Source organism: Hyposmocoma kahamanoa, unplaced genomic scaffold (genome assembly GCF_003589595.1).
Source record: "Hyposmocoma kahamanoa isolate Upper Pololo Valley unplaced genomic scaffold, ASM358959v1 215, whole genome shotgun sequence".
In the NCBI taxonomy this organism is placed as follows: Eukaryota; Metazoa; Arthropoda; class Insecta; order Lepidoptera; family Cosmopterigidae; genus Hyposmocoma; species Hyposmocoma kahamanoa.
The window spans coordinates 2713955-2727175 of NW_020653736.1; the positions used below are offsets into that span (position 1 = coordinate 2713955).

General features: G+C 38.1%; 1 protein-coding gene and 1 pseudogene across 3 annotated transcripts in view; both read right to left on the bottom strand.

Annotated features, from left to right (window-relative positions):
- Positions 1-13221, bottom strand: part of LOC113227789 (protein 4.1 homolog) — a 141531-nt gene that overhangs the window by 79194 nt on the left and 49116 nt on the right. The window lies entirely within an intron of this gene.
- LOC113227740 lies at positions 2435-10153 on the bottom strand (annotated as a pseudogene).

Sequence of the window (13221 nt, forward strand, 5' to 3'; positions counted from 1 at the left end):
GTGCGCCTGATGGTAAGCGTCATGCCGTGTTGCAGTGCCACTCAAAGGGCTCTGCCACTGCGCCCGTAACCCTGAGACATAAGCTGAAAAGTCTCATGTGTTTGTGATTTTACCAGCACCCTTAACCTTCAAATCCGAAACTCGCATTACTGCTTGGCGGCATAAATAGGTAGGTGGCAGTACTACCCTGGACGAACTGTTTCACAAGGAGCTCTACTGCTACTAAACTTCTACGAACATCTCTGGTTCCTGGCCACTTACTTTTTAAATTTTGAATCTTTCTCTAATTCTTACTTAGGTTCCTTCCGTTGTCACACCCATCAAAATTCTCCAAGAGAAAAGACGTGCGCCTCAATCATGTAAACCTAACTGCTTACAAAGCAGCAACATATATACGAATACAGGCCCTTTTGAGGAAAGTGTCTACTTTATATTCATCCATAAGAATATCCGTATGTAATTTAAGTTAAGGAGTGTTTTATAGCATTGGACCTGTATTTTTATACCATTATTTCTTGTTACAGCCTTTCCTTCTCCTTTCCTTATGTTGACTTATCCAATAGATTCGGTATAGGAAAGAATCAATGACTAATCACAGCAGGCTCTTAATTAACATATTCCTTTAATTGATTTTATAATACTAGCCCGTCCAATGGCTCTCGTCGTCACGCCCAGTGTTGTCATTTTTATTTTTTAAATTCCCCATTCTAACGAAATCAAGAACTAATTTTCCAAATTTAGTAATTATTGTAAGTAGTGATAAGTATTTTAAAGTAAATAATAGATTAAACAATAGTTTTTGCTAACACTTAAGTTTTCTTTGTTTCTACCTCTACTGTAAAAATCTTGTGGACCGCCTTCTTTTTGATTTCGCCAGGGCTAGGTTACAGATTTAGGTAATTCACTAAAAGTAAACAAACTTCAGCTGTCACTTGACTACCGGTCAAATACAATATTTAGAAGGTAATGAGTTTTATACGTCCTATTAATGCTGTACTCTATAATATTGTCGCATGTTATTAGCTGTCATATTTTTAAAGGCTGGATTTTAGGTTGCTTATCGTAGGAATTGTGATACGTGTTATTAAACATCTTTAATTAAATATTATAATTTCGTACAATTTTAACTAGATAGTTCGAAATGTTGTCTATTATTACCTGAAAATATTATCATATAAAGTCCAGGTAGGAGAACTTTAGGAAAAAAAATTTTTAGTTTGGGGAACTTTTAAATATCGCTGAAAAGGACACGCACCAATACTGCCTGAAATGAAGTCAATACTGACATAAATGTATGTAACTCTGTAACGCCATTTGAACTAAAAATATTTACAAATAATTTATAACTTTTCTACCATTTAGTCGGGGGCATTTTTATGGCTAAAGGCAAAAGCTAATTTTAAAGGACATTGAATCTTATTAGCCTTTTTCTGATTTAGGCAAAGAACGCTCAGCGTTTACCGAAATGGATGGCGTTATTATAATTTTACAATAACTAACCAAAAATGCCTCATAAAATACTCCATTAAGGTTTGTTTACATTTAGTAAATTACCGAATCCTTTGTAGTATAAATAACTATTTTCTTGTGGGAGACTCGTACCCAGCAGCGAGCGATTAATGGCGGCGACATCACATAAGCACGCCTCCTTAAAGTGTGCCACACTGACCTATTAAATCGCATTAGCTCGTCAATGGGCGAGGCGAGATCAAAGCTCTTAATTGACCTGTTAACTGGCAAGCTCATGCAGTGTACCCGACTGCGGCTGCCCTGCTTTTTACAACCGGCCAACGGTTCATTCATCGATTGTTTTAACACAGCTGGCGCTATACGGTCGACAGGAAGACTTTTTATTGCACCATTAAGTGATGAAAGGTTTATTACTTGTTAGCTGAATTTGTTTATTAGGCTCCCAGGGAGAGGTCTCAATTTAAAGGTTTGTTACATTTTTATTGAATTGATATTTAATTATTTTTTGTGTAATTACTCTACTATTTGTTATAATTATTAATGCAAATATCGAACACTTACAAAAATTCTTTCAATCCTTCGATACTTGTAGTCGGATCTTTGTATTTGGTTTTCAACGACTTTTTAGATTTAGCGCCATCTTTGAGATATCTATAAAAGTATTTCATCATCCAGTTGGGTAAGTTTACAGCAACCAGCCCTAGCTAGAAAAGTTTTTTTTATATTTGTGAAAACATCATTCTATTCAAGAAGGTTGACAGCCCTTGCTGGGGAAACTTGGCGAAGAATGGCCGCAATCTCTTACAGGAGACCTGTGTATACTTGTGACATAGCTGTGGGACGTATATTGGATTGACAATGATGAGGTTGGTATGCGTAATATTTGGTCGGCAACAGTGAAACTATATTACCCAATATTTAAACAAACTGTAATCAACAATTCATTCTTTAAAGGCAGAGCGAATTATTTCTTAGGATCTTTTTGTTCAAGCTTTGACGATTTTAACCAAGGGTGGTAAAGGCACTCACATGCAGTGGCAAGTCTATTAGGATCCAACACGGGTTTCAAGAAGTCGGCAAATTCTTCCGCATCCCTTTGACTCTCATATTTTTCCGTAAATACAGAAACTAGGCTCCTAGGTATGGCCTATACCTAGCTATGTTTCTCCCTTCTTGTTAAAAAATACTTTAGAATATTTTCCGGGAGCCGCAATTCTCTTGGGAATATCTCCCAGTAGCTCTATAATGTGAGCAAGATCTCGACTGTAGCCATCACCAGAGTGAGGTTCAAACAAATGATCTCCAGTAGCTAATTCAAAAGCCGCACATGCGGCACTCCATACATCAGCAGATGACCCACAACCAGCATTCAGTAATATCTAAAGTGAACGGTACCGCCTTGTTTGTTTATCATCAGTAAGATGATTTTGCCCCAGCAGGCATTTCCTAAATCAGCTATCTTTACTTCTAAGTCACTGTAAGTTTGATCACATGAGCACTTAAACTATGATCAAACTCTTCTTCCCCTGAGGTAAGTAGATACCAATCTCCATTTGCTACGCTTATGATAAACATTGTGATGCAAAAAAATTACATGGTTTTTATGCCAAAATCACGCCCGAACATAAAGTTTACAAGCGTAACCTTAGCACAAAGAAAATACATCAATCAATTGCCTATAGAAAAAAATAGTGCAATGCACCCCTCAAGCTGTACGTGACCTGTGACCTCTCCGGGGCACGGTCAATCGATTTCCTGCAACAGCTGTAGGCCGGTCACTGAGAATGGGTCACGAGTTTTTTAACATAATATAATGCTCACTATACTAACGTACACATCGAGTTGGTACAAAGTAAAGTAAATATTTTGCCACAGTCAAGGTCCAGCTTAATATTTAAGGACTTTAGATCATACTTATCATAAACAGAATAGAGTTAAAGTCACACTACATCTTCATTCACACCACTCCACTCTCTCACTACACTATCCCGCATGTCTGTAAGAGTGATTTGAAATTATTCTGTCTCTTTTATAATTGTTGACATTCGATTTTGTTTCTTATTGAATTCTCATATATCGTCTTTTTCATTTCTTTCGTCTTTTATAGATCTCATAACGCGTACGCACACGGAATTCGGACAATACTTACGAACCTAATAGCAATGTTAGCAGTTTTGAATTCAAAATGAACTTTGCATCTCAGACCGGTTTCGGGACTGAATCATGCGTACAGCATGAATATTAAACAAGACAGGATTCGGCAGGGGTCCCTGCAGGACCGTCATCGTATGTGAATTATTCATGGACAGAAAAAAATCTTCGTTTTACTGGCGAGATTTCAACAACTTAACGGAGTTTCTTCAGTTGTGTTTGGGTATAAAGTAGTACGGTGGTAGCTCAGTGGAAAAAAGGTAGCTTCGGAATTAAGAGGTCGAATGTTCGGATTCCTGTGGCGGCATGTACTTATGACTCCAATTTCTAAATTACGAATGTTTGACAAGGCAAAAAATTAAACAGGATGCCGAAAAAATTCACAACAGAATTGGGCTAGAGTGCGGCACTATGTAATGTAAATCCTCTTCCTTAAAGGACACTCTAGCATGGCAGTGGAACGTAAATTATTTTTTTTTTTAAATTACAAGAGACGGGACGAACTAGTCCTGCGCCTGATGGTAAGCTACACGCCTGTCCATAACAGTTGCAGTGCCACTCCGAGCTTTAAGTCGCAAAATTCTGAGGGGCACTGCCACTGCGCCCGTCGCCCTGAGACATAAGTTGACAAGTCCCATGCGCCTGTAACTTCTCTGCTCTGACATTACTGTTTAGCGGGAGAAATAGGTAAGGTGGCAGTACTACCCTGGACGAAATCTAACGGAAGGAGCTCTACTGCTACTAATAAATAATGATGACGATCTTCATGGCGAACACGTAATTATTGAAATTTAAGAGAATTTACCAAAATTTAGATGCTCAATTTAAAGACGGCAGTTCCAGTGTTTGCGATATTCTAGCCAAAACTAAAGTAGCACTTAATAATAATAATAAAGTACACACAGCACTATTATATTACACTACCATATTGAGTTATAATTGGTTTATTCTGTCTGTAATAAATGGCATCTGTGGCATTGTTCTTTTCGGGAAAAGAACAATTTAAAATCTATTCAAGGCTAGAATAAATAGGTATTTACTACACCAACGACCAAATGTTGATCTATTTTACGTTAAAAAAAATCTGCTTCTCTATTACAGCAGTACTCGAACGTAATGAAGTAAAGAAAATTGTTTCCAGCCAATTATAAATTAGGTCCATTCGTGCTATAGAGAATGATAAATTGGCGTAATTTTTTTATAATTAAAGTCCAACCCCTAAAAGACGAGACAGGTACGAGATTTTAAGACGTAAATATGTAATAAAAGCATACAATACTTTTGAGTAAATTAAACTATCGGGTACCACTCAGTGACCGCCTTGGTCCATCGGCCATCGTCCCGCCTAGCTACGTGTCCTGCCCTTCAATTATTCAAAAAAACAATCAGCATTCTAATAATTTCACAAATATAGTGTTGTTAGTCTGTTCAGGAACACAGTGACGCGTGTAAGATCTTTTAATTAGCAAAAATACGACGTTCCTTTTTTGTATTTTTTTTAAGCTCAGTAGCGAATATAATTTTGGTTCAGAACTAAAAAGAGCGCCTTTGTGTTACGGTTTATAAAATTATAATTGACAGATTAAAGTACAGGAATAGAAAAACAATTCATAACTATACTTAATCATGGGCATATTTAGAGGAACGCTAAAAAAAGGTAAAATTATGATAACATTCGTATGAACTACTGGCCACATATACCAGAACGTCCGATCGAAATCGAAAGACGATTCAAGTCATCTTTCAAATTAAACGTTCTGTTATTTGTGGCCATTAGCTCATAGTTCAAATGAACAATGTTACCATAATACAACCTTTTTTTAACCGTCCTGTAAATATGTCCTCGAGTAGTTTAACTTTTACGTTCAACTTGTAATATGGGTTGGTAACCATAACTTTGACCAGACCCAAATCGTCTTCATGCAGCATCTCATAAAAGAGACCTTATAGAGTTATAAGCTTTATAGATAACACTTTTACAGCACCAATATTTGATTATAAAGCATTTTAAAAAGAACCCGAACGCTTGTTTACTGTCGCGTGACGTAGCACCCCAATATTTGTTAAAACATTTAAAAGTCTATTTTACGCCTACGTCATTAAGATTGAATTTAATTTGTTCAATGTTTTATCGATTACCTTTTCAAAATGTATTTACGCGTTACGTATATATCTGGAAGCCATTACATTTATTTGCTCGATTATAAGAATAGTGTGAGTGAAGAATACTATGACACGTAAACGATGTGGTTTGGAAGACAGATGAAGTGACAAATAGAGAAACAGTTATGTTGAGGTGTTTTGGACGTGGAAGGCATTAGTAGGAAGGGAAAGATCACAAATGACGATTGTAAATCGAATCGAGAATGTTCTTGAACGACTGAAGTGCGTAGTGAGAAGAATAAGAGAGCTTGTATGAACGTAAGTGAACCAAGATAAGTTTGCCTGGATCATCCAAGTAGCGATCGATAGTCTCTGCCTACGGCAAAGGGAATCAGATCACAAAGGCAACCTGGGGGTCTACTCTCGTCAAGTATTACTTATTTGACAGTAATTGTTTCAGACGGCCAAATGTCGGCCAAAGAACGGGAGTAGATCCCCTTGTATCGAATCAGCCTTTATATTGAATCATTCCGCTTGAAATCAATACAAAAAATTATTAGATCGTATGTACTTGAATCGATCTCCAAAAAAACCGTAATGTGGTGTGTCTCTTTTTCGTCTAAAAAAAGTGTTTTCATGTTGAAATTTGCCATAAATATGGAGTTATATTTTTAGTATCCGCCCACGGTTTTTGGGTAAAAACCCGACTAAAACCGGGGCGGGTAGATTGGATTTTTACTCACTGCCCAAATCTGATCGTAACGAAATTTGCTGTGGCGTATAAAGCAAATAACAACTAACAACAAGCAATTTTAATTACTTTATTGGATTTACCAACGAATCCAATAAAAATTCAAACCTCAATCCAAGCATTTCTGTTTTATATTAAAGCAAGATACAAACAAGTTAGTGTAGGGCGTTTCACGTCGTTGCATCACATTTTAGGGGGAACTTTTCAATCACTGAGAATACATAAAGGGTCTTTTTATTTTTGCCGGAGGGCTCGCCGCTAAACTTGTGAGTTTTATGAAGTATTGTAGTGATGTCTTTGTAAGCTAAGATTGTTTGGGGAGCGAGGTGTAGAGATGAGATCAAGAGTTGACGTCATCGGTTCAATGGCAATGTCAAATAGAATTGGTTCTCCTCTACGCCCCAGGATTGTGAACCTTTGGCATGTTGCATTACGATATTTTTCAGTATATCCAAAACCTGCAGGTAACCCAAAGAAAGATGGAACTATGAGCGATAAAATGAAAAAAACACAAACAGGAGTCGCACTATGCTATCTGACTTGGGGCGTATCATTGTACAAAGGGGAAGAGCGGGTCACGTAAACCGCAGAATCGTTGACTGGCAGAGCAGAAGAGTGCTGGAGTGGAGACCGAGGAGCTGAACCACGGACGATGATAAATCATAGTAACAAGAAAAACCTGGATGCAAAAATCCCACGACATGCAAATGAGGAGGCCTACACCCAGCAGTGGGTGACTAAAAGCTGAAAAAGATCGCTACTAATATTCACAAATTTACGTAACTTATAAATTAAAGTCATAGCACATGCCGCCATAGGGATTCGAACAATAGACCTCTCAATTTAACTCCTCTTTTTTTGGAAGACACAGGCAAGCATTGGAACATAATCTTACCAGTTTTTTTTTTTTTTTTTTTTTTTAATAATAATATCTTTATTAACACTTTTGCTAAGTATGTCGCCACTCCGCGACTTAGGTAACATCTTTTTGACTCTTATTACATGGACGTAAAGTTGCCCGTATCTAACCGTCTTAACGCGACGATTCCGTGTGGATAAGAGTTTTGATACCCTAAGTAAGTACAGTCTCACAAAAGCCTTATTGAAATGAGATTTTGTAAAGAAGCTCCTATGCCACAAATATTACGACAAGCCTATAAAAACCAATTTTAACAAGATTATTGTAGTTCTTTTACTCTATTATGTTCACGTTAGGTATGATTATTCAAGTTAAAAAAGAATCATTACGACAACTTAACGGTTCGTTTACGAACGCAAGTTTCGTAACTGTACAATGAGGGAAGGAATCACGCACATTGGGGCAAGCTATCGATCAAACTCTCCCCCAAGCTCGTTTGTCGAGAAGTGGTTTCTTTCGCTTCGGGACTTTTATGACGAGGACGAAGCAAGTGATGATGACAGATTTGATGGCGTTTTTATATAATGAATAGGCGATAGGAGCAAATGGGATCTTTTTTTTTGACCGATTGTATTTTATTGCGTCTTTATTTCTGCTTTAACATTGGAGTTATTATGTAAGTCCCGCTTATGATAGACAACTACATCACCAAACCAATTGATCACTTTAGTATTGTTTTCAGTAATTGGATCTTCGTCTTGGTAGAAAAACTAATATATTATTTAATTATTTTATTTGGGACTACAACAGCTTATTTTTATTAGGTTCCATTGAAATTATATAAAACAGAATAAAGCCAATATAACTATACTACTTATTACATAATGAATAAACTAGATGATATAATAGTACATATTAGATATACATACATACACATATATACGCATTCGTACATGTTAAGTAGAACATAAAGATTTTCCTAATAATATTATATGAAATGTAACAATTAGCTATGTATTTCGTATATATTTAGAGCTTAATTTTGGATTGGAATGAATGTTTATTGTCTACAATCGGATCTATTTCAATAAAATTAATATTATACTTTCTGACTAATCTTGTGGACATCGCATTCTTGCCATAATTTGTGGAATGAAACGGTACAAGGAACAAAGAAGTGTGTCTCGTAGGCATATTTGACGTACCGAATCCGGGCAGTCCAATCGACCATTATATAATGCTTAAATAATTAAAAAATACATAAGGCTATCTCACTAACTCAGTTAATTAAACGTCTTTAGAGAAGTAGACAGCAGTGTAGAATGTTTAAAACACAAAGATCTTAGGGGCCTCTGCGCTCGTCATCCTGAGACATAAGTTGACAAGTCCCATGTGCCTGTAATTTCACCAGCCCCCTTATCCTTCAAAAACGGGACCGATTGTCGTCAGAAAAAGGTAAGATGGCAGTACTTCCCTGAACGAACTCTTTCACAAGGAGCTCTACTGCTACTATAAATACATAACAAAACCCCAATCATCCCATAATTGCTTTCAAACAAGGGTACTATACACATTGTTCCGCCATTTTATGGCAGAAACATGACCACGCATTCAATTTCGGGAGATGAGCTATTAAAGTTATAGTGTTTCCTATGATGTAGTAAACACGAAGGTAATTGAAACAAGACTGCCGAAGGCACTGCGCCACGCTATATGGACATTTTGCACCCTCAGTAATAAAGTTTTGGGAATCACACAAAAAAATTTTAGCAAAAATGTACGAAACGCTTTACGGCGATAGAAACCGTAAGAACGAGCTCTAACAATCACATAGAAAAATTTGTAATGCTGCTGACTCGATCTGAACCTTAGTTGGAAGAGCGGTGGCCCTAGTCTGGCATAATAGACGCAGGGGGTCCACTCCCGTTCTCCGTTCTCCGTCAGAAATAATTACAGTCAAATATGTAATACTCGACCAAAAATCAAACGACAATGTGAAGTATGAAGCTTCATTCGCATCATGCCTCTTTTAATATGGTCGAGTATTACATCATCATCATCACTACTTCAGCGAAAAGACGTCCACTGCTGAACATAAAGAAATGAAGAGAATGCCACAACGACCTGTCCTGGGCCGCTTGCATCCCGCAGCCTTCTCTAGATCATCAGTCCACCTTGTGTGTGGTCTGCCCACGCCGCGTCTTCCGGTACACGGTCACTACTCTTTGGCCCCATCGGCCATCTGTTCTGCGAGCAATGTGCCCTGCCCATTGCCACATAACTTTTGCAATTCTTAGGGCTACGTCGGTTACTCTGGTTTCCTTGTGGAAACCCTCATTACTGATTCAATCTCGCAACGAAACTCCGAGCATAGCCCTTTCCATTGTCCTTTGTGTGACCTGAGCCTTCTTATGAGGCCCATAGGCAGCGACCACGTCTCACTGGCAACACACACTGGTCGAAAACTTTTGTCTTAAGTCACTGTGGTATTTTGGACAAGAAAATATGGCGTAATTTCCCGAACGATGCCCAGCCGAATGCGATTCGACGATTGACCTCTTTCTCGAAGTTGGACCTATCTAACTGAATAATTTGTCCTACGTATACATAATCGTCAACAACTTCGAGTGTAGAGTTTTCGATCCTCACGGGGTTAGCCGTACATGGTTATTCGACATGATCTTCGTCTTGTCCATGTTCATTTTAGGACCGACTCTTTCGGAGGCTCTACTGAGGCCCTCCATGGTCTTAGCCATAACTACTATATCATCGGCGAACCGAAGATGAGTGATGTACTCGCCATGAATGTTGATGCCCATCACACAAGTATTACTTATTTGATAGTAATTGGATGTCGTGAGTAGATTTCCAGGTTTCCAGTCCTATCAGATTGAAGGAATTTTTCTTTATGTTCGATCTTTGTATTAATAATTATAACAACTGGTAAAACATAATGATATTCAATAAAATTATTATACGCAATAATATTGTCTATGGTATCAAAAACAATTTTATGATATTTGTCGCCTAACAAATGGCATATAATTACGTGCTACGTAGTCATTGTGTTTTATTGATTTTGACAATAGCGTTAACAAAATCAACAAGTTGAAGTGACAATAGGCAAGGCATATAGTTCACAGGATTGAAAATCAATGGTTTTGTTCTTTTCTTTAATGAAAATAGGTGGTAGACACAAGTCCGTCAGAAAAATTACGTAACGTGCGGTTATAAACAGAGGACGTAGCAAAAAAATAGAAAAATGTATGTTAAGACAATATCACACACGTAGTAGCTAAAACACTTGTGTTAAGGAAATCGGACGCTACCACAAACTCCCAGACCGGAGACTATATAGAAAGGTTAGTTTCAATACTACCCCGGCTGGGTACGAACCCGGGACCAATCAAGACCGGGAAAACCAGTGTGCAAGCTACTCGACCACGGATGCCAGCAAGTCAATGAAAGTAGAGAGGTGAAAGAAGTATATAGAGCTAAACAAAATGTAGGTAAGAGGTACACTGGGCTATTTGAAAAATACTAATAACCTCGCCAGAACTTATATCACTAACATCATAAACAACAACTTTTGTTCTATGACTTTTTACAAAATATAATAAGTTATCAATAATAAACTTTTCGCTTTTTGTTCTACTGACTGGCACTTTTTATGGCTGTATTTGGTAGTAAGTTCAAATGTGCAAGCTCGTACCTGACGACCCTCAACCCCGTGCTGCGTTTTGCACAGAGTTATCACCGTACAGAGTGATCTATTTAAATATTTTTATTTTTATACAATTGTAAAATCTGATTAATTAGAAAATTTCAAACAAGAAAAGTTGTTGAGAATGCTCTTTAAAAGACTGGCGTAAGTACTGAGAAGAATAATTGTAACTTTAAAAAAGACCGACCTCAAAAGTTCGTGAAATTACATCTATTTGCCAAGTTTTATTGACATCGGTTACCGGAAAGTGTGCGAAACCGGATTCCCTCATCCCCTAGTTTGCAACCCTTATACTCGTAGCTAGTATATTTTCTTCAAATATGAATGGAACCAATACTGAGGCACCCTCTTTCCAACAAAAAAATAGTCATCAAAATCGATTACCAAATTATCACGAGTTATCGCGTCATACATACAAAAAATACAGTCGAATTGAGAACCATCTTTTTTTTAAAGTAGGTTAATAAAGGAGCTCATACAAATGAGACAATTGATGAGTGCACGTGATGCAAAAGAAGTTTACCAAGACCATGATGTGGATCCGAAGGCGTTAGCATATGTATGCCATCTGCGAGAAGTGAAAAGCTTACTTGAGCTCTTTTTCTTTTATTATACAATACGCAATTTCACTAGAAACCAATATATTTATGCATTCTCTCTATTACTTACTTTCCTACATTACATGTGCTATATTAACTCGGGTATGGCGGAAGAGGCGGCAGGTGTGGGAACGGCAGGATTGTCGCAACTGTGTTACTGGGACTTTTCCTGCATTTACGTTTTGTTGTTTTTGTTTAGGACTTGTTTTTATTTGTATTATATACTCTTTCTAGTACAATATAGCGTTTATATATTTTTTGTGAAAATACTCCACTAGTTTGTTATTAATGGCAGTAGAGCTCCTTGTGAAAGAGTTCATCCAGGGAAATACTGCCACCTTACCTGCATCTGCCACCAAACAGTAATATAAGCATTACCGCGTTCCAGTTTAGAAGGGTAGCCGTAGTAGCCTAATGGTTCGACCTACTGCCTCTCAAGCAGAGGGTCGTGGGTTCGAATCCGGCAGGAAAAACCTCTGAGTTTCTCGGAATTTATGTACGAAATTTCATTCGAAATTTACCATGAGCGGAAAAGGTGAAGGCAGACATCGTAATGAAACCTGCACATCGAAGAGGGTTCACAACCCTCGGAAAGCGTGTGAAGTCCCCAAAAGAAGTGGCCCAATTCGGGCCAGGATGGCGGACTATGGCCTGAAACCTCGTCTGAAAGCAGCAGCACCAACAGTGGGACGTATAAATGGGTTGATGGTGGTTTAGAAGGGTAAGGGTGTTGGTGAAATTACAAGCACATGGCACTTATCAACTTATGACGGGCGCAATGGCAGTGCCAATCAGATCTTTGCGCCACTAGGCGCCCGACTTGTTCGTCCCGTCATTGATACAAAGGTCGAACAAATACAAAGAAAGATTTCTCCGATCCGAATGGACACGAACCATTGCTACATACACTGGTTCGAATCCAGTCAGATCGAGGAATGTTTTGTCTTTGTTCAATATTTGTATCAAAAATAACAAGAAACCGGTTTAAAAATCTGGCGCCTCAGTCGCCGAACGGATACAATTCCCGGGCCAGGAGAAATACCTATTTGCATGGCCTACATTTCTTTCTCTCGTGAGTTTGGGTGTAATTTGTGATTGTCTATGTGTGTGTCCATAGCACCCGCAATGTAAGGTTTCCTTAGTGCGGGGGTTAAGAGTGTGTGCGTTATTTATTTATATTATAATTTTAAGAGCTTGACGTAAAAGCCAAACATTACGTCGTCCTGCAAGTGTACATTTTTTTTATGATGCTACGTGACGAGATGAACAAGTCGTGCGTCGGACGGTAAGCGACACGCCTGCCGGTAGAGCCTTAAATCGCAAAGACCTAGAGACACTGCCACTGCGCCCGTCATCTTGAGACATAAGTTGGCAAGTCCCATGGCCTGCACACATTACTGTTTGGCGGCAGATATAAATATGGCAGTACTTCTCTTTCATAAAGTGCTCTACGGCTACTAATTACTCGTCTCATGCGCCTATAATTTCACCAAAATCTGTGTTTAGGAAATTGGTGACATAAAGATAATAGTTTTATTATGACGAAGTAGAACAAACTTATCCA